A 22,536-nucleotide genomic window follows, 5' to 3' on the forward strand; every position below is an offset into this window, starting at 1 on the left:
GAAAATGATACCGGTGAAGAGTGAGCTTCTTGGATCAAGTAGACACAGGAGACTATGTGGGCAGCTCCTGTCTGGAGAGGAGAGAAGAGGGTAGAGGGGGTCAGAAGCTGGCCGAATGGACACGAAAATAGAGAGTGGAGGGAAGAAGTGTGCCGTCTCATTAGGGGGAGAGCAGCTGGGAGTATATAAAAAAAAAAAAAAAAGAGCAAGGTGTATATAAATTTTTGTACGGGAGACTGACTTGATTTGTAAACTTTGACTTAAGGCACAAGGAAAAATAATTTTAAAAAAGTAGGTGCCTATATTTAATAATATCTACACTGTCATAGGAAACACTGGTGGCGTAGTGGTTAAGTGGTACGGCTGCTAACCGAGAGGTCAGCAGCTCAAATCCACCAGGTGCTCCTTGGAAACTCTATGGTGCAGATCTACTCTGTCCTATAGGGCTGCTTTGAGTCAGAATCGAATCGATGGCAGTGAGTTTGGTTTTTTGATTTTACACTCTCGTAAGCCCAGGTATTGGTGGTAATTTGGGCCAATCCTCCTGCTGAGTATACTAGAACAGCTCAACAAGATATAAAAAATATCAGCATGACAGAATCAGAGAGCTAACAAGATAGTGAGGAATTACTAGAACGTATCTGAGAAATGACGGAGGCCCTGAGAGGTAAGTCTGCCATTTTCCTATCCCATGGAGAGTTGCTAAGAGGGTAAGCAAGTCCGGGGACAGAGGTCAAAGTTTAGGGCATAACAAGGGGAAGGAGAAAGAAACCTGTTGAAGTCACCTTGCTTTAGGCTGGGAAACCAAGTGGTTCCACCTAGGTAAAGGGGCTATTGCTATTTCAAATAATCTCAACCTTGAATTTGGATTAGGCTAATGCCCTGAAGGTCTTGACAGAAGCAAACTAAAATCCTTTCTTGAGCAAGATAATATTATCTTAGGCCTCAAGTCGTTTTTACAAACAATCTTGAAAGTAAATATCTAGTATACATTAAAAAATGTCACACTAGGAAATAAAAAAAACATAGCAGAAACAATAGAGAGCAAAAACAGACCCAAAGGAATTGAGGTAGTGGAATTACCACAGATTTTAAAACAATGCTCATTATGTTTAAAGACATAAGACACAAGGTTAATACTTTTTGAAGACAACTAAGAACTTGAAAAAGAACCAAATGGAAATTTTAGAACTAAAAATTCACTAACAGTAATTAAGAACCCAGTGAATGTGTACAACAGCGTATGGTTGCTGTTGTGTGCTGTAGAGTCAATTCCAACTCATACCGACCCTATATTGAAAGAGTAGAACTGTCCCATAGGGTTTCCTAGGCTGTAATCTTACAGAGCAGATCACCAGATCTTTTCTTTCCTCCCAGTGGCTACTGGGTTCAAACTACCAGCCTTCCTGAGTATTTAACAATTGTATCAACAGCCTATTAGCCATAGATGTTCTGCATGTTTCTAAAATGATCTGAAATCCCATAAGGTATAAGGCACTATTATGCTTTCAAAATACTTATGTATAAGTACCAATAATCTGAATTTAGAAATAGAAACATGTTTATCTTTGTGAGACTCTCTAACATTAACTCTAAGTCATTTAAAAAAAAAAACAAAAAAATTTTAGAAACCTGTAAATCCTAAGAAAGTTATTGAGAAAACTTGTGAACTTAGATGTAGAAACATAGAAGCATGTGAAGTATGTAAAGAATGAATGTAAACAACCTTTAAGTTCACTTTGACCAGGCATGCTGTGACACAAGGAAACATAACAGACATCTAAACAACTTCCGTTGAAGATAAAATGTATCATTTGGCTACTCTGTAACCCTGGAGAAAAGACATAACATACTAGTCTTTGACGTCACACTGCCCCTTGTTGTGTGGACCCAAAGTGACAAATAAAAAACACCTGTTGCCATCAAGTTGCTTCCAACTCATAGTGACCCCAGAGGACAGAGTAGAACTGCCCCATAGGGTTTCCAAGCAGCAGCTGGTGGATTCAAACTGTGACCCTTTTGGATAGCAGCCATAGCTCTTTAACCACTGCGCCACCAAATATAAGCCCTAAATTTCGACTCACTCACTGAGAGAGGAAACCCTGGTAGCATAGTGGTTAAGTGCTACAGCTGCTAACCAAAAGGTCGGCAGTTCAGATCCGCCAGGTGCTCCTTGGAAACTCTATGGGGCAGTTCTACTCTGTCCTATAGGTTTGCTGTAAGTGGGAAACGACTCTGTCAGAATCAACTCGATGGCAGCGGGTTTGGTTTTTTGGGGGTTCACTGAGAGAAGGCAGAGACAGAGCTGAGATTCTGTCTGCTACTGCTGATGTTGGACCTTAGTTTGAGGAAACTGCCAAATTTGAGCTATGGTTAACTCTTCTTCCCAAGACTTTTCGTTAAAGGTAAAAGCCGAAACTCTAAAGATTTGGACTCTAACTGTTCAATTAACATTGTAATTGTGATTGTTCATTCTGATTCTCTGGTTTTAAATGAAGGTTGTAACGTTTTGCTTGCATGCCTTGCCATGACTTCCTGGCAATAAAATAAACAAGTTTATATATGACAAACCTGAGTATCTCTCTATTAATTTTCTAATACAAAATCCTATGTGATGAGGTAGAATTAGTGAACTAGAAGATAAGTCAGAAGAAAATATTCAGAATGAAGCACAAAGAAGAAAAAGGATGGAAATACAGAATATAGTGAAGGCATGTAAAAGATATAGTGAGAAAGTTTGACATGCATATGATTGGAATTCCAGAAGGAAAGAGGAGAATAAAGCAGAAACAATATTTGCACCAGTGAATCCCAAGCAAGATAAATAGAAATCCACACAATTGACATCAAGACATATCGTGAAAAATTGCTAAAATCCAAAGACAAAGAGAAAATTCTTAAAGGCAACCAGAGAAGATAAGATTATTACCTTCAAAGAAACAATTAGACCGATAGCTGATTTTTTGGCAAAAATGGCTGGAGCCAGAAAATGATAACTCTAGTGATTGAAATACATCTTAAGAATGAAGGTGAAATAACGAAATTTTAAGGCAAACACAACAGAGAATTTGTCACCAACAGACCCGCAGGGGCATTCTTCAGTCAAAAGGAAGATGATCTCAGAAGGAAAGTTGGAGATATAGGAAAGAATAATAGTCAATAAAAATGATAAACGTGTGGATAAATCTAAATGAACATTGACTATATAAGACAATAATAGTAATGTCTGCTGTGTTTAAAACCACAACAACAATGGTTTATAAGTCAGGAGAGGGTACATGGAATCAAGTGTTCTAAAATCCATGCATTGTCCGTGAGGATGGAAAAAGTTACAATTAATAGTAGGCTCTGGTAGGTCGAGAATGAATCTGTAATCTTTAGAATAACCACTAAGAGAATAGTAAAAAAAAGTCTGGAATTTCTAATCTAAGAAGGGGTAGGAGAAGCTGAGTAATAAATAACCTAAATGCAAGATACAAGGAAAATAAGAACATGTTACAGGAGGAAAAACAGAAAGTACTTGAGATGATAGATTGAAATCCAAATCTATCACTAATTACGTGAAAACAGATCTTTATTTAATGATAAAGGTTGTTTTAGTTTGCCTATTTCTTTGTAACAAACTACTCCAAAATCTCGTGGCTTGAAACTATAACCATCCTACTAACTTTCATTATTTTGTGGGTTAGGAATTTGGATAAGACACAGCAGAGATAGCTCATCTCCGCTCTGGGCCTAAAAGATCCCAGATAGCTCCTTCACTCACCTGTCTGGCACGGCAGGTCAGCTAGGATGGCTCCGATGCCTGGGGGCTAGCTGAAACAACTTGACTAGGATCATATGTAACCCTTTCAAGACCCAATTATTTCCTGCTTTGAATTTTTTTTTTTTTTTGATACCATGTGTTTTCAATAATTGAAGCATGCTGAATCGTTGAGTTTTGTTGCATTTTCGCTAGGTAGTATGGATTTTTTTTCTTGTCCCCTCCCACAAACGTACTCTTAGAGTCCAGAGGGACATACGTTGTTCCACTAATTCTACCCTCAGTATTCCCCAAAGCCCACTGGGACATATATGTCAAAAAAATTTTTTTTTCAAAATTTCTATTTTTCCTACCAAAGATGCACACACCTCATACAACACCCCGTAGAAACAGTAATTTGTGACACACGCCTGTTTTTTTTGTTGTTGTTGTTTCAAAGAATCAAAAAAGCCCCTGCCTTTCGGCGGCATGCACTATCAGTGGGAAAGCAACTTCCCAATGAACCTGAGAGGCGGAAAATTAACTCAATGGCAACAGGTTTGGTTTTTGAATTTGTTAAAATCTCCTGCTAAAATTGTATTATTATTATTTTTTTTTTTAGTTTTTTTATTCCTCCTTGTAGTTCTATAACTTTTGCTTTATATACTTTGAGGTTGTGTTATTTGGGGAATAAAAATTTAGAATTTTTTTTAACTTCATGGAAGATTAAATCTTGCTCCTTGGAAACCCTGTGGGGCAGTTTTACGCTTTTTCCATAGCACTTCCCTAAAACCAAAAAACCAAACCCATTCGATTCCAACTCATAGCAACCTTAAAGGATAGAGTAAAACTGCCCCACAGGGTTTCCAAGGAGCACCTGGTGAATTCAAACTGGTGACCTTTTGTTTAGCAGCCGTAGCTCTTAGCCACTACGCCACCAGCGTTTCCTTAACAAACTCGGTTACTGATAAAACAACAGATGAAAAATTCTGTAGAAGGTATGAACAATGGTATTAGCAAGCTCGAGTGAAAGGATGGATAGAGTACGTTTCTATAGTTCTTTCCATGTGTTTCTACAGGAACAAATTCATCAATTCATGTTATTTCTGTTTTGGTTCATTGAAGCTGGAAGGTTCCTCAGGGCTTCCCAAGCCTTTAGGCAAGTTACAGATTTATTTACCATTTGATACCTTTGCCTCAGTCATCAAATAAACATATCAAGTTCCTACTATGTGCCAGGCCCTGTACTTAGTACAGAGATGAATGCTATAGTTAAAACTACAGACAAGCAAATCAGGAAATAATATGTATTATAAGTACAGTGATAGAGCTTTGCATAAGAAACCATGGGAACCAAATCCTAACGCATCCTGGGGTGGGAGTTATGGATGGCTTCCCAGAATTGATGATGCTTGAGCAAAGGTTGAAGAAAGAAAAGAATATGGAGTCCAACGGGAATTGAGGGAGAGTGATTCTCAAGTAAAGCCTCGTAGTGTAAGAGCATGACTCTTCCGAGTCAGAAAACTGCCAATCATTTAGAATGTCTGCAGTATAGAAGGTTGTTTGAGTTAGGGGTTATCTGGTTGCAAGAAACAGAAACACATACCAGCTGGCTAAAGTAAGGGAGGAGTGAGTATAAAAACAGGCAGGAATCACGTGGGTCGCAACTGTGGGAATCACAGGCAACATTCAGGATAACTCTCCTCTCTGTCTCATCACCTGGTCTCTAGAGTTTTCTTTGTGTGTCTGCTTCATTCTCTCTGCATACTGGCCTCTCCGTTCACTTGCACGTGGCCTCTTAGGACTACCCCAAATAGCATCCTTAGCTTTCCACCTCTACCCCCTACCCTGTTTTCCCAACTTTCCTGCTTAGCTCCCCACAGTTATTACCTAACTCAGCCTCAGGGTCTCATTTCCAAATTGCAAGGAGCTGTAATTTGACTACATGCTAGATGAGTTCAGAAAATTATGACCCAAAAAAACCCAAACCCCTTTGCTTTGAGTCAATTCCAACTCAAGGAGACCCCATGTGTTAAAGAGTAGAATTGAGCTTCATAGGGAGCTCTTGGCTGTAATCTTTACGGAAGTTGATCGCCAGGTCTTTCTGTCTGGGGGTGGCTCGGTGAATTTGAACCTCCAACCTTTGGGTTAGTAGTTGAGCATCAACCATTGCACCATCCAAACCTGAAACCAAACTCATTGCTGTTAACTTGATTCCAACTCATAGTGATCCTATAGAATGGAATAGAACTGCCCCATAGGGTTTCCATGCAGACCACCACATCTTTCTCAGGCAGAGTGTGGTATGTTTGACCTTTCGGTTAGCAGCCAAGTGCTTAACCACTGCACAATTATGGCCGGAGGAACCCAATCTGCCCTCGTAAATAAAGTTTTAATGGAGCACAGCCTCACCCATTATTTACATAATGGCTACTTGGGCATCACAAGGACAAAGTTGAGTAGTTGCAACAGAGACCCTAAGGACTGCAAAGCAGGAAATATTTGCTCTCTGGCCCATTACAGAAAAAATGTGCTGACATTCGAGTGTAGAGACATGGGGCTGTATACAAAGACTTAGGGGGAGTCAGCTCTGGTAATTCAAAGCTCCAAGAATGGATAAGCCCTCCTGCTCCCTACAAAAAGAGGATAAGGCGAAGGGAAAGGCAGCTGAAAAAGTATTACGAGAAAGCAACTGTTTGAAGGCTCTAACACAGGAAAGAAAAGAATCTTTCTCAAGTATGTGCTCAAGTTTTTACACAACGGTGGAAGAGTGCAAGACAGTTACTCCTTAATCTGGAGAAGTTCATTAAAATGCTAAATTTAGGAGAGAGTGTCACCGCAACTACCTTTAAATAACTCACTTGTGGCAAGTTTCCCGGACCTTCCGTAGTTGGCTCTTGCTGAGATGAAGTAGCTGGGGTAAAAAGTTTGCTACGTGTACACACACTTTTAAATGCAAGTCCAGGTTACAGTATTACTTACCTTTCAAAAGCAAGAGAAAAAAGGACTTGAGAGAATGACAGAGATAGATGGAAAGGCTGAGACTTTGGGCGTGATTAAATCTAGAATCTACCATTTTGGTAAACTTAAAGGTCATTGTGGGAAACCTCTTTCACAAGCAAAGGGTGAACGGAAAAAAAATATTAGGGTTTTACAAACCTTAGAGATCTTTCTAGTCCATTGGTACTCAAAGTTTGGTCTGAGAGTCAGCAGTCTTGGCATCACCAGGGAGTTTATTAGAAATGCAGAATCTCAGGCCCCACCCCAGACAAACTGAATAGAAATCTGCATTAAAAAAAAAAAAAAAACTCTCATGATTCATATGCACATTAAAGTATGAGAAACACTGAATTATAATGGTAGTTTTCAGACTTTTTAAAACAGTGGAACAGTTGTTTTGATAAACTTTTTACATGGAACCCAAATTTATAAAGCAGATCAAAGTAGACCTGTTCTAGTTGAAGATGGGAAAATGCTTAAAGGCAGAAAAGGGTCGCAAAAGTCTAGGTGTTTTCATCCAATGCCTGGGCTACCCAGAAACACAGCCGCTGAGTTGACAGAATGAACAGAAGTGATGTCAGAATCTTCTGGTCCAGGCTCTGTCAGAATCCCAGGCCTTCCTCCACTTTCTTCTACTACAACGAATCCCTGGCAGCGATGGGGTCAGACAGTAACAGAGGATTTCCCAATGGAGACAGAATTGTGGGCACACAATTCAAACCGTAACACTCTCCTTGGCCTCTGCCTACCTCACAGTCAAGTGAAAAGACAGTGTGTGTAATTTTCAAAAGATGTGGACTAAGAAAGACCTAGGGACGGGTGACCCAATAAACAAGGTATGCACAGGCTTACTTAGGCTTACTTACTAATCTGTAATGCACAATTTCACCTGTTTTTCATCACATCAGAGATGTGGTGAAATGCATGTGAAATTGTGCCCTACAGGTTAGTAAGTAAAACCCTGGTGGCGCAGTGGTTAAGAGCTCGGCTGCTAACCAGAAGGTCAGCAGTTTGAATTCACCAGCCACTCCTTGGAAACCCTATGGGGCAGTTTTACTCTGTCCTATAGGGTCGCTACGAGTTGGCATCCACTCAATGACAACGGGTTTTGATTAGTAAGCAACCACAATTTAGCCCATGGGTACCTTGCTTACTGTAAGCCTATGTGTACCTTGATTACTGGTTAATCCGCCCCTGAGTGTGTTCTGTCCCACCGGAGTCGAGATTTTTCAAAGCTTGGGAATCACTGATCTAGATCCTTTCTCTGAGCTTAAAGATGGGGAACTAGGGCTCCGAATGTGACCTCAATGAAACTTTGCTAGAACACAGCTAGATTTGAAATTATACCAATCACTAGTAAAAGAGGCAGACCTGAAGCTTCATTCTTAGGGGAAAAAAATGCTAAAATTTCCTATCCTCTCTGTCTTGGTGACCTAGTGTTTCCGTAACAGAAATATCATAAGTGGGTGGCTTTAAAGAACAGAATTTTATTTTCTCACAGTTCAGGAGGCTAGAAGTCCAAATTCAGGGCACTGGCTCTAGAGAAAGGCTCTTCCTTATCTATTTCAGCTTCTAGAAATAGAAAATATCTGTCTCCATTGACAGAGTCTGTCTTCCCCCTGTGTGTGTCTCTGTGTCTGTTCTGGTCTTTTTATAACTCAGAAGCAATTAGGTTTAGGACCCATATCATACACTAGTATGGCCCATCCATTACATAACAAAAGAAAAGCCTTATTTCCAAAAAGGATCACATTCACAGGTACCAAAAAACAAACAAACCCATTACCATTGAGTCAATTCTGACTCATACTGACCCTATACAACAGAGTAGAACTGCCCCATAGGGTTTCCAAGGAGCGGCTGGTAGATTTGAACTGTTGACCTTTTGGTTAGCAGCCAAGATCTTAACCACTACACCACCAGGGCTCCTCAGGTACAGGGGCCAGGAATTCGACACATTATTTTGGGGCACGCAGTTCAAACCATAACACCCTTCTTGTCCCCTGCCTACCTAATAGTGAAGTAAAAGACAGTGTGTATAGTTTTTAAAAGATATGGACTTAGAAAGACCCTGGTTTGAATCCTGGCTCCACCGCTTACTTGCTGGTGTTAGGTGCCACGAAGTCGATTCTGACTCATAGCGACCCTATGTGCAAAGGAATAAAACACTGCCCAGTCCTGCACCATCCTCATAGTCATTGCTCTGTTTGAGCCCATTGTTGTAGCCACCGCATCAATCCATCTCACTGAGGGTCTTCCTCTTTTTCAATCACCTTCTACTTTACCAAGCATGTTGTCTTTCTCCAGCAATTGGCCCTTCCTGGTGACATATCCCAAAAGTGAGACAAAGTTTCGCCACCCTTGGTTCTAAGGAACATTTTGGCTGTACTTCCTCCAAGACAGATTTGTTCGTTCTTGCTTGTGCAAATTATTTAAATTTTTTCTAGGTAAAATGGAGATAATAATAATGTCAGCCTCAGAGGAGGTGTTGTCCGGCAAATCAATGTGAGACAGCGCACAGCCTCGTGAATAATAAGTATTCAAAAAATACTAGCTGCTATTAATATTGTCTTTAAATGAACAACTACAAAGTCAACCTACTTCAATTTTTGAAATCACCTTTGGAAGGACTGCACATGTGAAGCTGTAGAAGACTGTTTGTTACCTACTGCTAGAGGGGCAAAACAGATTAAGTGTGCAGCAATAGGCTAATTGTAAATACACTTTATTTAAAATTGAATATTGCAGTTGTGAAAATGTTTTTTGATAAATGAAGTAAATATTTAGAGAAAAGCAATGAGTATTAAAGAGATTTCAAATTACATTATAGCAAATGTAACTTTTTGCTCCATAGCGGTGTTGCATTTAGAGTCGAGCATTTTTAGTAACTGTTATGAATTGAGAGCCCTGATGGTGCAATGGTTAAGAGCTTGGCTGCTAACCAAAAGGTTGGCAATTTGAATCCACCAGCTGCTCCTTGGAAACCCTATAGGGCAGTTCTACTCTGTCATGTAGGGTCGCTATGAGTTGGAATCCACTCGATGGCAATGGGTTTGGGTTTGGTGGTTATGGATTGAATTGTGTCCCCTCCCCCCCAACAAAATATGTATTGAAGTTCTGGCCCCTCAACTTGTAGATGTGATCCTGTTTGGAAACAGTATCTTCTTTTGTTATGTTCATGAGGTTATACCAGTGTAGGGTGGGTCCCAAACCTAATTGCTTCTGAGTTATAAAACACAAAATCTGTTGCAGTGCCACTGTAACAGAAATACCACACACACACACACACCCCCAGTGCGTCGATTTCGGTTCCAAGTCAAAGCGACCCTATAGGACAGAGTAGAACTGCCCCATAGGGTTTCCAAGGCTGTAAATTTTTATAGAAACAGACTACCACATCTTTCTCCTGCACAGCACCCGGTGTGTTTGAACCACCAACTCAACGGCATCGACTGGACAGCAGTGGGTTTGGTTTCGTGTTTTGTAACTTTTTTATAACTCAGAAGCGATTAGGTTTGGGACCCGCCCTACACTGGTATAACCTCATGAACATAACAAAAGAAAGCACCATTTCCAAACAGGATCACTAATTGTGGAATAGATGTAGAGACACACACAGGGAAAACACCATGGAATGCTGAGGAACACCAAGGAACTCACAGGGCTATGGATAGGGAAGTTTCTCACCCTAAAGCACCACCCTGAATTCAGACTTCTGGTCTCTTGAACTATGAGAAAAAAATTCTGTTCTTTAAACACAGTCAGGGTATAGGCACCCTGGTGGCGCAGTAGTTAGAGCACTTGGCTGCTAACTAAAAGGTTGGTGGTTCAAACCCACCGGCTGCTCTGTGGGAGAAAGATGTGACAGTCTGCTTCTGTAAAGATTTACAGCCTTGGAAACCCTACGGGGCAGTTCTACTCCATCCTATAGGGTCGCTATGAGTTGGACTTGACTCTATGGCAGTGAGTTTTTTTGTTATTGTTGTTTACTTGTGATATTTCTGTTACAGTGGCACTAGGTGACTAAGGTAGTAACTATGGTGAATTGCTTCACTCCATTCTTTTAATTTGTGCAAGCCTCAAACCTTGGAGTCATCCTTGGCTCCTGCCTGTCTCTAATTCCTTCAAACTCTACCTAGAATCTGAGTCCTTCTCCCCACCTCTGCTGCTACCACCCAGGCCCATGCTACGTCATCACTCACCAAAAACCAAAACCAAACCCATTGTCCTCGAGTCAATTCCGACTCAGAGTGACCCTATCCCAGATGACTGTAATAGCCTGCTACCTCTCTGCTTCCACTCTTACTTCCAGACAGTATTTTCGCAACACAGCAGCCATAGTGATCCTCTTAAAATCTGTCAGTTGATGCACTCCTCGATGGCTCTCTATCTCGCTCAAAATAACGCTAAAGTTCTTAAAATAGGCCACAGGTTTTACATAATCTAACCACCTCCACCGCCATTAGCGTCCCTGCTTTTTCTTGACCATACCAGGCACACTCTACCCTTTGACCCTTGCTCTCTGCTGAGGATGCGCCTCCCCAGATATCTGCTTAGCTAACTCGCTCACTTCCTTTAAGTCTTTGCTCAAATTTTACCTTCTTGATGAGATTTGCCTTGAATTCTTTATTTAATACTGCAAACTAACCCCAGCCACATCTCAGGAATCCCCTTCCTCTTCCCCTAAGGCACTTTATCTTTCCCGTAGCAATCATCTTCTAACACATTAAATATCTTATTTATTAGGTTTTGTTTGAGTCTGCTTCCGTCCGCTAGAATGCAAGCTTTACAAGGGTAGCCATCTTTGTTTGTTTTTGTTCCCTGATGTATTCCAAGCATCTATAACAGTGTTTGGCTTATGATACACACTCAGCAAATATTTTTTAAATGCTTTAATTAGTTTTGTGGTTACTCATTCTGTGTGAGGAGCCCTGGTGGTGCAATGGTTAACCACTTGGCTGCTAACCGAAAGATCAGAGGTTCGAAACCACCAGGGACTCCATGGGAGAAAAGACCTGTCGATCTGCTCCTGTAAAGATTTCAGCCTAGCAAACCCTGTGGGCCAGTTCTACTGTCATATAGGGTCATTATGAGTCAGAATCGATGTGAGGGCACACAACAATAACGGTTTTGTGCATTTTTGTTGCAGTGTCTATTTGAACTGACTATACCAAATTGACAATCATTTAACAAAGCAAATAATTGTACTTCTCAAATAATTCCTACTTCTCTTTGTTTTCAATTTTGTCTTCATTCTACCAAATGTCCTGAATCCAACTCTGCTCTAAGAGAATGCGTACGTTTCCTTCCCTAAAAACCCATGGCCCACACGTTGCTGTTATATACTTGGGCTTTCTCCCACTCCCTGGAGCCCTGGTGGCACAGTGGTTAAGAGCTAGATTGTTAACCAAGAGGTTGGCAGTTCAAATCCACCAGCTGCTCCTTGGGAACCCTATGGTGCAGTTCTACTCTGTCTTATAAGGTCACTATGAGTCAGAATTGGCTTGAGGGCAATGAGTATGGTTTTGATTTTTGTGTCCTAGTTCTCAGGCATGTCCAACCTATGCACATCACAGAGCTTTTATGTCCAAATATCCATTATTTTTAGGACTGCCTGGTCTAACATATTGACCCGTAAAGATGTCACCCACTGCCATCCAGTCCATTCCAACTCATAGTGACTCCATAGGGTTTCCAAGGCTGTAAATCTCTATGAAAGCACACTGCCACATCTTTCTTCCATTGAGCTGCTGGTGGTTTCAAACCACCAACCTTCTGGGTAGCAGTCAATTGTTTTAACCAGGGCTCCTACTCCGTAAAAGTTACAACCTTGGAAGCCCTCTGGAGCAGTTCTACTCTGTCCTATAGGGTTGCTATGAATTGGAATAGACTGGATGGCAATGGGTTTGGTTTTTGTTTGGTTTGGCAGGAAGGAGCAAGGCTCTCACCTAGCCCTGATCCAGCTACTACCTGAGTCCTGGCATGGAGGTTACCATCCTCTGGACTCACCTATCTGCCATGGTTGGGGCAGTCAGTTGTGGGGGAGGCTGACTTCTGTGCCCGACCGGGGTACAGAGGGTGAACTCGGCAACCAGGGCATGGACCACTCATACACACAGAGTTGTGAAGCGGGGCCTCCCAGCACCTGTGAGGGTCTACACTCACCCTGCAAGTATACCCAGGTAAGAAGGCGTAGCATTTAATAGCCAATAAAGCACACCATGACAGGTTGGCAGAGAGGCAGCGAGAGAAAGGAAAAAGTTCTATATTTTAGTACCTTTAAAGACATTTCCCCCTTGCTTTTTGAACAAGGCACCCACATTTTCATTTTTCAGTGGGCCCCCCAAATTACAAAGCTAGTACATTCTACTTTTCTCTTCTTTTTAAGTAACCGACTATGACATCAGAAGTGGTGCTATGTCTTCTGTTAGTGAAAATAAGCCACTTTTTACCATATGAAGTATTATTAATCTTCAATTACATTTGATGGGTTTAGCAAATGGGGAAGCAATTTTGTACTGTACCCATAATACTCACTGTATCGTTAAATTCGCTTTATTATATGATTTAAAATTAATAAGCAGGAAAGGAAATTTAGTGGTTGTCCATAAAATTCCATTTAAATTGCAGTAATTTTTTTTTTTTTCTGGAAGCTCTTGATATCCAGCAATCATGATATAAAGTGATGCTTCTGTAGAGATATCATATTACGTCAGAGAATTTATTTTCAGCCAAGTCTTCTAGGAATAAAATAAGAATGAAAAATAATTGAATCTTTGAAAAATACATTCACTAATATGACTGCTGTTTCTTCTAGTGTTAGGGAAGTAGTATGCGTAGCTTACAAGGAAGAACCCAGGATTCTTTTTGTTGTTGTTGTTGTTCTTGATTTTCTATTTATAAAATGACTTTCCACAAACTAGAAAATTTCTACGGTTTCTTCCCACTCTCGAGTTCAATGAAATTTGAATAGCATACTTTTAAAACACACGCAATTTATTTATTTGAGTAAATACCACTACTATTTAACCACCTTTCATAACTAGGGGCCTTGGACATGTTACATGAAAGCCAAAGAAACCTGCTGAATTAGTTCAAGTAAAAAATCTTTTTTGTCCATTTGTGAAATTGTGCTATATAGAACCTGTACCCATTGCCATCAAGTAGATTCTGATTCATAGCAACCCTATAGGACAGAGTAGAGTTGCCCCATAGGGATTCCAAGGAGCAGCTGGTGGATTTGAACAGCTGACCTTTTGGTTAGCAGCCAAGCTCTTAACCACTTCGCCACCAGGACTCCACCATACAGAATAGGAGTGCTTGAAACACATAAGCACAGCTATCAGAAAAAACTACAAAGTAACCACCCGCCAGGTTAAGACATATAGCACTGCTACCTCTTAGAAGCGACTTGTCTGCCAGTCTGATAACATCTCCTTCCCTCCCCTCCAGATGTAACCGGTTTATTGCTTTTTGAGATGGTCGTTCATTTGCTATTCTTTGTGAATTTTACCATCTATGTTGTTGTTTTTGTTGTGTGCTGTGGAGTTACTTCTGACTCGTAGAGACCCTATAGGACCGAGTAGAACTGCCCCATAGGGTTTCCCAGGCTGTAATCTTTAAGGAAGTAGATTACCAGGCTGGTAAATTCTAATCACTGACCTTTAGGTTAGTAGCCGAGCACTTAGCCATTGTGCCACCAGGGATTTCAATGTCCTTAAAAAAAAAACCCTCGTTGCCGCCGTGTTGATTCTGACTCACGGCAACCGCATAAGTTAGTAGCCAAGTATAAACTGTTTTTGTCACCCAATGACCTTAAACAATATGTTATTTTAAAGAAGTTGCATTAGACCCAGGTTCATTGAAACACTAGTCACAATAGCAAAATGTGGAAACAACCTAAATGTCATCAACAGATGAATGGGTAAACAAAACGTACGTACATAAAATGGAATATTAACCATAAAGAGAAATGAAATCCTGATACATGCCACAACACGGAACCTTAAAAACATTATGCTGATGAAATAAGTCAGCAAAAGGACAACTACTGTGTGATCTCATGTTTATGAAACGGAAAAATAGAAGGGAACCAAATCTTATTAGTGGTGAGGGAGGGAAAGCGAGGGGAGAGTTACTGCATAGGGGACACTGAGTTTAGGTTAATGGTGGTACAATAACTCAGAAAAGGATAGTGATAATGGTTGCACAACGAGAAGAATGGAATCAATGTCGCTTAATAATACATGTAAAAACTGTTGAATTGGCAAGTGTTCTGTTATGTATATTTTTACCACTATTTTTTAAAAAAAGGAGTTGCATTATAAAAATATCTCATGGTTACAGGAAAACAGGAAACAACTAACTCTCAGGAAGGCCAGAAATCAATACGGTTCTGCACCCTCGGTATCAAGAGCTTAGGGACCTTTCCTAAGGCCTAGGGTTCCACCGGAAACCCTGGTGGCATAGTGGTTAAGTGCTACGGCTGCTAACCAAAGGATCGGCAATTCAGATCTGCCAGGTGCTCCTTGGAAACTCTATGGGGCAGTTCTACTCTGCCCTATAGCGCTGCTATGAGTCGGAATTGACTCAGCGGCACTGGGTTTGGCTGGTTGGTAGAATTCCACCATTAATATGACTCAGCTACCAAAGTATTGAGATAGAGAACCTGTTTGGCTGAAATGGCTTATTTCTCATTGGCTGGGGAGGGGGGGATCCATCTCTGATCTAATCAGTTGTGGCTGGGGAGAAAGCAGTGCGGTAGGGCAGCCAGGACAGTAAGTTCCAGGCGGGATTTACTCAAAGATTGTAGACTGTTCAGGAAATAGCCAGTTACAACATAAATTCAGCCAATGATGATGTCACGTTGAACAAGTCTGAACTAACACTGGCTTTATTTTCTCATCAGTATTTCACATTCATATATATATATATAGTTGTCAGGTGCCATTGAGTCATACACACACGTAAACCCGTTGCCGTTGAGTCAATTCCAACTCACAGTGTCACGGATTGAATTGTGACCTCCCAAAAATGTGTGCATCAACTTGGTTAGGCCATGATTCCCAGTATTGTGTGGTTGTCCTCCATTTTGTGATTGTAATTTTATGTTGAGAGGATTAGGGTGGAATTGTAACACCACCCTCACTGAGTTCACCTCCCTAATCCAAGGTAAAGGGAGTTTTCCTGGGGCGTGGCCTGTACCACCTTTTATCTCTCAAGAGACAAAAGGAAAGGGAAGCAAGCAGAGCGTTGGGAACTTCATACCACCAAGAAAGCAGCACCAGGAGCACAGCATGTCCTTTGGACATGGGGTCTCTGGGCCTGAGAAGATCCTGGACTAGGGGAAGATTGAGGACATGGACCTTCCTCCAGAGAAATCCTTGCCCTGGAGTGATACCCTGAATTTGGACTTGTAATCTAGTAGACTGTGAGAAAATAAATTTCTATTTGTTAAAGTCATCCACTTGTGGTATTTCTGTTACGGCAGCACTGGATGACTAAGACACACAGCAAGCCTATAGGACAGAGTAAAACTGCTCTATGGGGTTTCCAAGGACCTGCTAGTGGATTCAAACTGCTGACCAGGCATAGCTCTTAACCACTGCATGTATGTACATATGTACACACATATACACACACACACATACATATTTATAAACTTCCTGCATTTCACATCCTTTTAAAAAATACCCTCGGATCTCTAAAATAAAAATGCTAACGTTGATTCAGTTAATCTGGCAAATTAAGCAATTTATTCCTTTTATTTCCTGAGCCTTTCTTGGGTGTCTGTGTTGCCACTAATAGGGAAATGTGTTGACCAGCACCCGTTGCTGCCCCGGCCTGGACTTCTGCTTCCTGGCCAGGCCATGTCTTTGTACTTTCCTAAACCAATCTACCATGTCAAATGCCACGTGTGCAGTAACAAACATGTGATAGAGTAAAATGCCTTCTTGTCTATTTATTAGTCCATAATTTTAAACATAAATTGTTAGAGATGGAGATCACTGATTCCACCCATCCCCCATTCTAAAGTATGCCGAGCCTTGTCTCCATCACTGGGGAAGCTTCCATGGCCTGTTTGTCCTATGTGACCCCACACCACTCCTGGACTCAGGTAACTAAGCCATGGGTGGACACTTGGCTGATGCAAGAAAATGTACCCCATTGCTGACCTAAGCCAATCAGATAGTCCTTTTTGAACATTGAGACAGGAGACACAGAAACCTAAGGACTGGGTAGCTGAGTCACCTTCATAGGGGAGCCCCAGGGAGTGACTGCCTTACTCATTCCCTTATCTCTGTGAGATAAGCATTCCTATTGCACAGATCAAAGGTCTAATAGACACTTGAACTGTTTGAGTAGGTTAGCTTTCCTGGAAATCAGCCTTGCCCTACAGTAAATAGAAAAAAACTTTTAAATCTTTTTTCCTTTTTTTTCCTTCCAAATGTAATTCTTCCCTAAAGCAGTAGAGGAGCCCTGGTGGCGCAATGGTTATGAACTCAGCTACTAACCGCAAAGTTGGCAGCTCAAATCCACCAGTGGCTTCTTGGAAACCCTATGGGACAGTTCTACTCTGTCCTACAGGGTTGCTATGAGTCGGAATCCACTGGACGGCACCTAACAACAACAACAAAACAGTGGTTGTCTAACGTGCATCAGAATCAGCTGGGGAACTTGTTAGACACTGATGCTGGGCCCTACCCCCAAAGTTTCTGATTCAGTAGATCTAGATTGGAGCTGGGGCTCGAGAATTCACTTTTCTAACATGATCCCAGGTGATGCTGCTGCTGGTAGTCCAGTGACCGCTGTTGAAAAACCAATGTCCTAGAAATAATCACCTAAGGCCCGTATCTAATATGACTATTTTTTATACCAAAGTTAAGATTTTTTTTTTTCCCCAGGAGAGTGTAGTGGTTAAGAGCTCATCCTCTGGAACCAGATGGAAAAAAAAACCTGTTGCACTGAGTCAATTCCATCTCATGGAGACCTCATGTGCTACCAAGTAGAATTGCTCCATTGGGTTTTCTTGGCTGTAATCTTTACAGAAGCAGATTGCCAGGCCTTTCCTCCATGGCACTGGTGGGCAGGTTAGACCCGCCAACCTTTAGGTTAGTAGTTGAGTGCAAACTGTTTGCACCATCCAGGGACGTGGGTGCGAATCCTGGCTCTTCCAAGCCGGGTGAGCTTGAGGAAGATACTTTTAAGCTTCCTGTGCCTCTTCATCTATAATGTGGAGAGGGTAATAGACAATACCACCAGGCAGCCTAGCAATACACAGTTCCAAGGAGACCATTCACAAAGATTGCAATGTGAATGGCATCTTCTAGAACTCTGCAAAAGGGCCATCTTGTTACCAGTACCTCCACATAGAGTGTAACACAAAGTATAATGCATATGAAGAGTTTATAATAATAGTGCCTGACGCATGGTAAGGGCTCATTAGTTAGCAAACTATTATAAAATGATACATGATTCGAGTATGAAAAGAAAATCTTGAACAGAGGGTCATGGTAACTGTATCCTTAGTTAAGAGCTAAGGGAATGCAGTACCACTTTGCAGGTGTTGTTGTTAGTTGTCGGCAAGTTGATTCTGACTCATGATGACCTCATGGTTTTCAAGGCTGTGACCTTACTTCTGAGGCACATATGGGTGGATTTGAACTGTCAACCTTTCAGTTAGTAGTTTTCTAAGAGATGCATGCTTTGGAGAATAAGGAAGATTGTAATTCTCCCAGGGTACACAACTATCTCCACCTCATGCATACACATATTTAGCATAAAATTAAGCAAATCATCACTGCTGTCCCCAAATTATATTTTAATATCCTGATACATTAATTACCAGACTATCAAGAATTTTATAGGTTGCACTCTAGCGGTTTTTAAAATTAAGTCAATTTACTTCTCCTAACATATTATGTTCTGATTTAAGATATTACTGAGGATCATAGTGGTAGACTACACAGTTTTTATTTGACGAGATATGAAAATACTTTTAACAAGTAAACACTTAAAAATCCAAAGTTGATTGGGAACTATAGGATAGTGTAAGCCAAGTAATCTTGGTGTCACACAAAAAGTCCTTTGAGAGACGTATGTGAATATTCATAGTAATATTATTCATAAAAGTGAAAAACTGGAAACAATCCAAAGTCTGTCAACCGGGGAATAAATAAAATGTAGTGTATTAGTTATCTGTTGCCACGAACAAATTACCCCAAAACGTAGTGACTGGCAATAACAAACGTTAATTATCTCACAGTTTTTTGGGGCCTGGAATCGGACCCTGCTTCCTGGGTAACTCTGGCTCAAAGCCTCTCATGAGGTTTCAGCTAAGCTGCTGGCCAGGGCTCAGGTCTCACCTGAAGACTGGACTGTGGAGGAGGGTATCTGCTTCTACGCTCACTCATGTGACTGTTGACAGGCTTCGGAAGACGTGCTCCTAAGCTTATCCACCTGGCTGACTGTTGGCCAGCGACATCAGTTCCTTGCCTTGTGGGCCTTTTCATAGAATTGCTCACAACATGGCAGCTTAAAGCAAGAGATTCAAGAAAGAGAGAGAGAATGAGAATCCCTGAAATGGAAGCCACAGCATTTTTTTTTTTTTAATCGCATAAGAGACATCCCATCATTTCTGCCATATTCTAATCATTAGAAGTGAGTTACTAAGTCCAGCCCATAGTCAATGAGAGGAAATCACACAAGGGCTTGACACGGGGAGGTGGGGATCCTTGGGGGCCATCTTAGAAGCTGCCCACCACATGTGTAAACCCATAAATTGGGATACTATTCAACGAAAAAAAGGAATGAACTACAGAAACATACTGCAACATGGATACACCTCAAAAACATTAGGCTAAGTAAAAGCAAAACAAAAAACAAAATCCGTTGTGCCAAGTCGATTCTGACCCATAGTGACTCGATAGGGCAGGGTAGAACTTCCCCATAGGGTTTCCAAGAAGCAACTCGTGGTTTTGAACTGCTGACCTTTTGGTTAGCAGCCAAGCTCTTAACTACTGCACCACCAGGGCTTCCTAAGTAAAAGCAGCCATACATAAAGAGCCACATAGCGTTTGACTCCATTTATTTGACATTCTGGAAAAGGCAAAACCATAGAGACAGAAAAGAGATTAGTGGTTGCCTGCAAATGGGCACAGGGAACTTTATTGGGTGATGTTCCAAACATCGTTGGTTCTAAAACTGAATTGTAGTGATGGTTGCACAACTCTATTAATTTACTAAAAATCATTGAATTGTACACTCACCAAAAAAAAAAAAAAATAGCGTGGGATACAAAGCAACTGGCCTGTATTTTTCCAAAAAAGTCAATGTTATGAAGGACAAGAACTATTCCAGATTAAAAGAAACCAAAGAGGCATGGCAACCAATGACAAATGGATGATTCGGGTTGGATTCTGGATGGGAAGGGGGAGTAGGTGCAGGAAGATACCATAAGGACACATTACTGGGTAAATCGGGGAAAATTGCACGTGGGCTGTAGATTAGATAATAGTATTGTGTCAGTGTTAAATTTCCCACATAATTGTCCTGTAGTTATGTAAGAGAATATCCTTTCTTTTAGTAACTACATGCTGAAGTATTTAGGGGCATGTTTTCTGCACCTACCTCTCAACTAGCTCAGGAAAAAATATATAGAGAGAGGAGGAGCAATACAGCAAATTACTAACAATTGGTGAGTCTGGGAGAAGGGTGTATGGGAATTTTTTGTACTGTTCTTGCAACTCTTCTGTAAGTTTAAACTTATTGCAAAATAAATAAATAAATAAACCTTTGAACAAAAGTCCCCTTCTCCCTTAGCTTCCAGCCAGGATTAAACACAACTACCAACACAAATATAATTCGAGAAGCTAGACCATATGAAGAAGAATGGGGCATCAGGATCGGAGGAAGACTCGTTAACAACCTGCGTTATGCAGATGACACAACCTTGCTTGCTGAAAGTGAAGAGGACTTGAAGCACTTACTAATGAAGATCAAAGACCACAGCCTTCTTCAGTATGGATTGCACCTCAACATAAAGAAAACAAAAATCCTCACAACTGGACCAATGAGCAACATCATGATAAATGGAGAAAAGATTGACGTTGTCAAGAATTTCATTTTACTTGGATCCACAATCAACACTCATGGAAGCAGCAGCCAAGACATCAAAAGATGCATTGCATTGGGCAAATCTGCTGCAAAGGACCTCTTTAAAGAGTTGAGCAAAGATGTCACCTGGAAGACCAAGGTGTGCCTGACCCAAGCCATGGTATTTTCAATCACATCATATGCATGTGAAAGCTGGACAAGGAATAAGGAAGACCAAAGAAGGATTGATGCCTTTGAATTGTGGTGTTGGTGAAGAATATTGGATATACCATAGACTGCCAAAAGAATGAATAAATCTGTCTTGGAAGAAGTACAACCAGAATGCTCCTTAGAAACAAGGATGCTTTGGACATTTTTCAGGAGGGATCAGTCCCTGGAGAAGGACATCATGCTTGGTAAAGTACAGGGTCAGCAGAAAAGAGGAAGACCCTCAATGAGATGGGTTGACACAGTGGCTGCAACAATGGGCTCAAGCATAACAACGATTGTAAGGATGGTGCAGGACCAGGCCGTGTTTCGTTCTGTGGTACATGGGGTCACTAGAGTCAGAACTGACTCGATGGCACCTAACAACAACAACAACCAACATGAATAGAAAAACCAGCTGGAGAAAGAAGGAAACGAATGAATTTTGAGCCCTTACCTAGTACTTGGAAACCCTGGTGGCATAGTGGTTAAGCGTTTGTTAACCAAAAGATTGGCAGTTCGAATCCACCAGGTGCTCCTTTGGAAACCCTGTGGAGCAGTTCTACTCTGCCCTATAGGGTGTCTATGAGTTGGAATCGATTTGACGGCAAAGGGTTTGGTTTTGGTTTTTGACCAACTACTTGTCAGGTGCTTTCATGTTTCTTTATTTAATTCTCACACTGCCCCTTAGAGCAGTGGCTCGGACTTAAGCTGCACATTACAGTCACCTGGGAAGCCTTAAAACTCCTATACCTTGGTTACAGACTAATGAATTCAGAAGCTTTCGGGGTGGGCCCAGTCATCAGTATCTTTAAGCTCCGCAGGGATTCCGTTGCACAGCCAGGGTGAGAGCCACTGGCTTAGACCTATAGCTTTATTACTACCTCCGTTTTACAAATGTTAAAGACGAGGCCCAGGGAAATTCAGTGACTCTTCATGGTTATGCAGTTGATGGAAGTGGCAGCAAGCGTGGAGGTGGACACTGGCACAAAGAAGGGAGGGATCCGCATGACCCTCATTCGCTGCTTCTCCTGCATCTCCTGGCTTTCTTCAGTCTTCACTGAGCTTTCCGGAACCCGGCCTGCAGACAAGGAACTGATTTGGATGATGGAAAAATACAATCAGACCTGCTCCAGATTATAAAAGACAACAATAACAAAAACTAGGTTCCTGTTGATTCAACTCCAGTTCATGGTGACCCCATGTGCGTCAGAGTAGAACTGTGCTCCATAAGGTTTTCAATGGCTGATTTTTCAGAAGATCACCAGGCCTTTCCTCCCAGGTGCCTCTGGGTGAAGTCAAACCTCCAACCTTTTGGTTAGCAGCCAGGCACGTTAGCCAGTTGCAGCATCCAGGGATTCGCCTGAATTTTAAGGAACTTATAAAATAACATGAAGATGTAAACTCTAGTGAATATGAAAAATTCCATAAAAGGATATAGCTGCTTTATGAGAGAAACCAGCAGGTGGGAATAGTTTCTGATCGAAGTAAAG

At 41.3% G+C, this 22,536-nt stretch overlaps 1 pseudogene; it reads right to left on the minus strand.

Annotated features, from left to right (window-relative positions):
• Positions 1–21,966: 21,966 nt before the first annotated feature.
• LOC126067917 (nascent polypeptide-associated complex subunit alpha-like) overlaps positions 21,967–22,536 on the minus strand; it is a 140,079-nt pseudogene continuing 139,509 nt past the window's right edge.

This window comes from Elephas maximus, chromosome 26, assembly GCF_024166365.1.
Source record: "Elephas maximus indicus isolate mEleMax1 chromosome 26, mEleMax1 primary haplotype, whole genome shotgun sequence".
Taxonomy (NCBI): Eukaryota; Metazoa; Chordata; class Mammalia; order Proboscidea; family Elephantidae; genus Elephas; species Elephas maximus.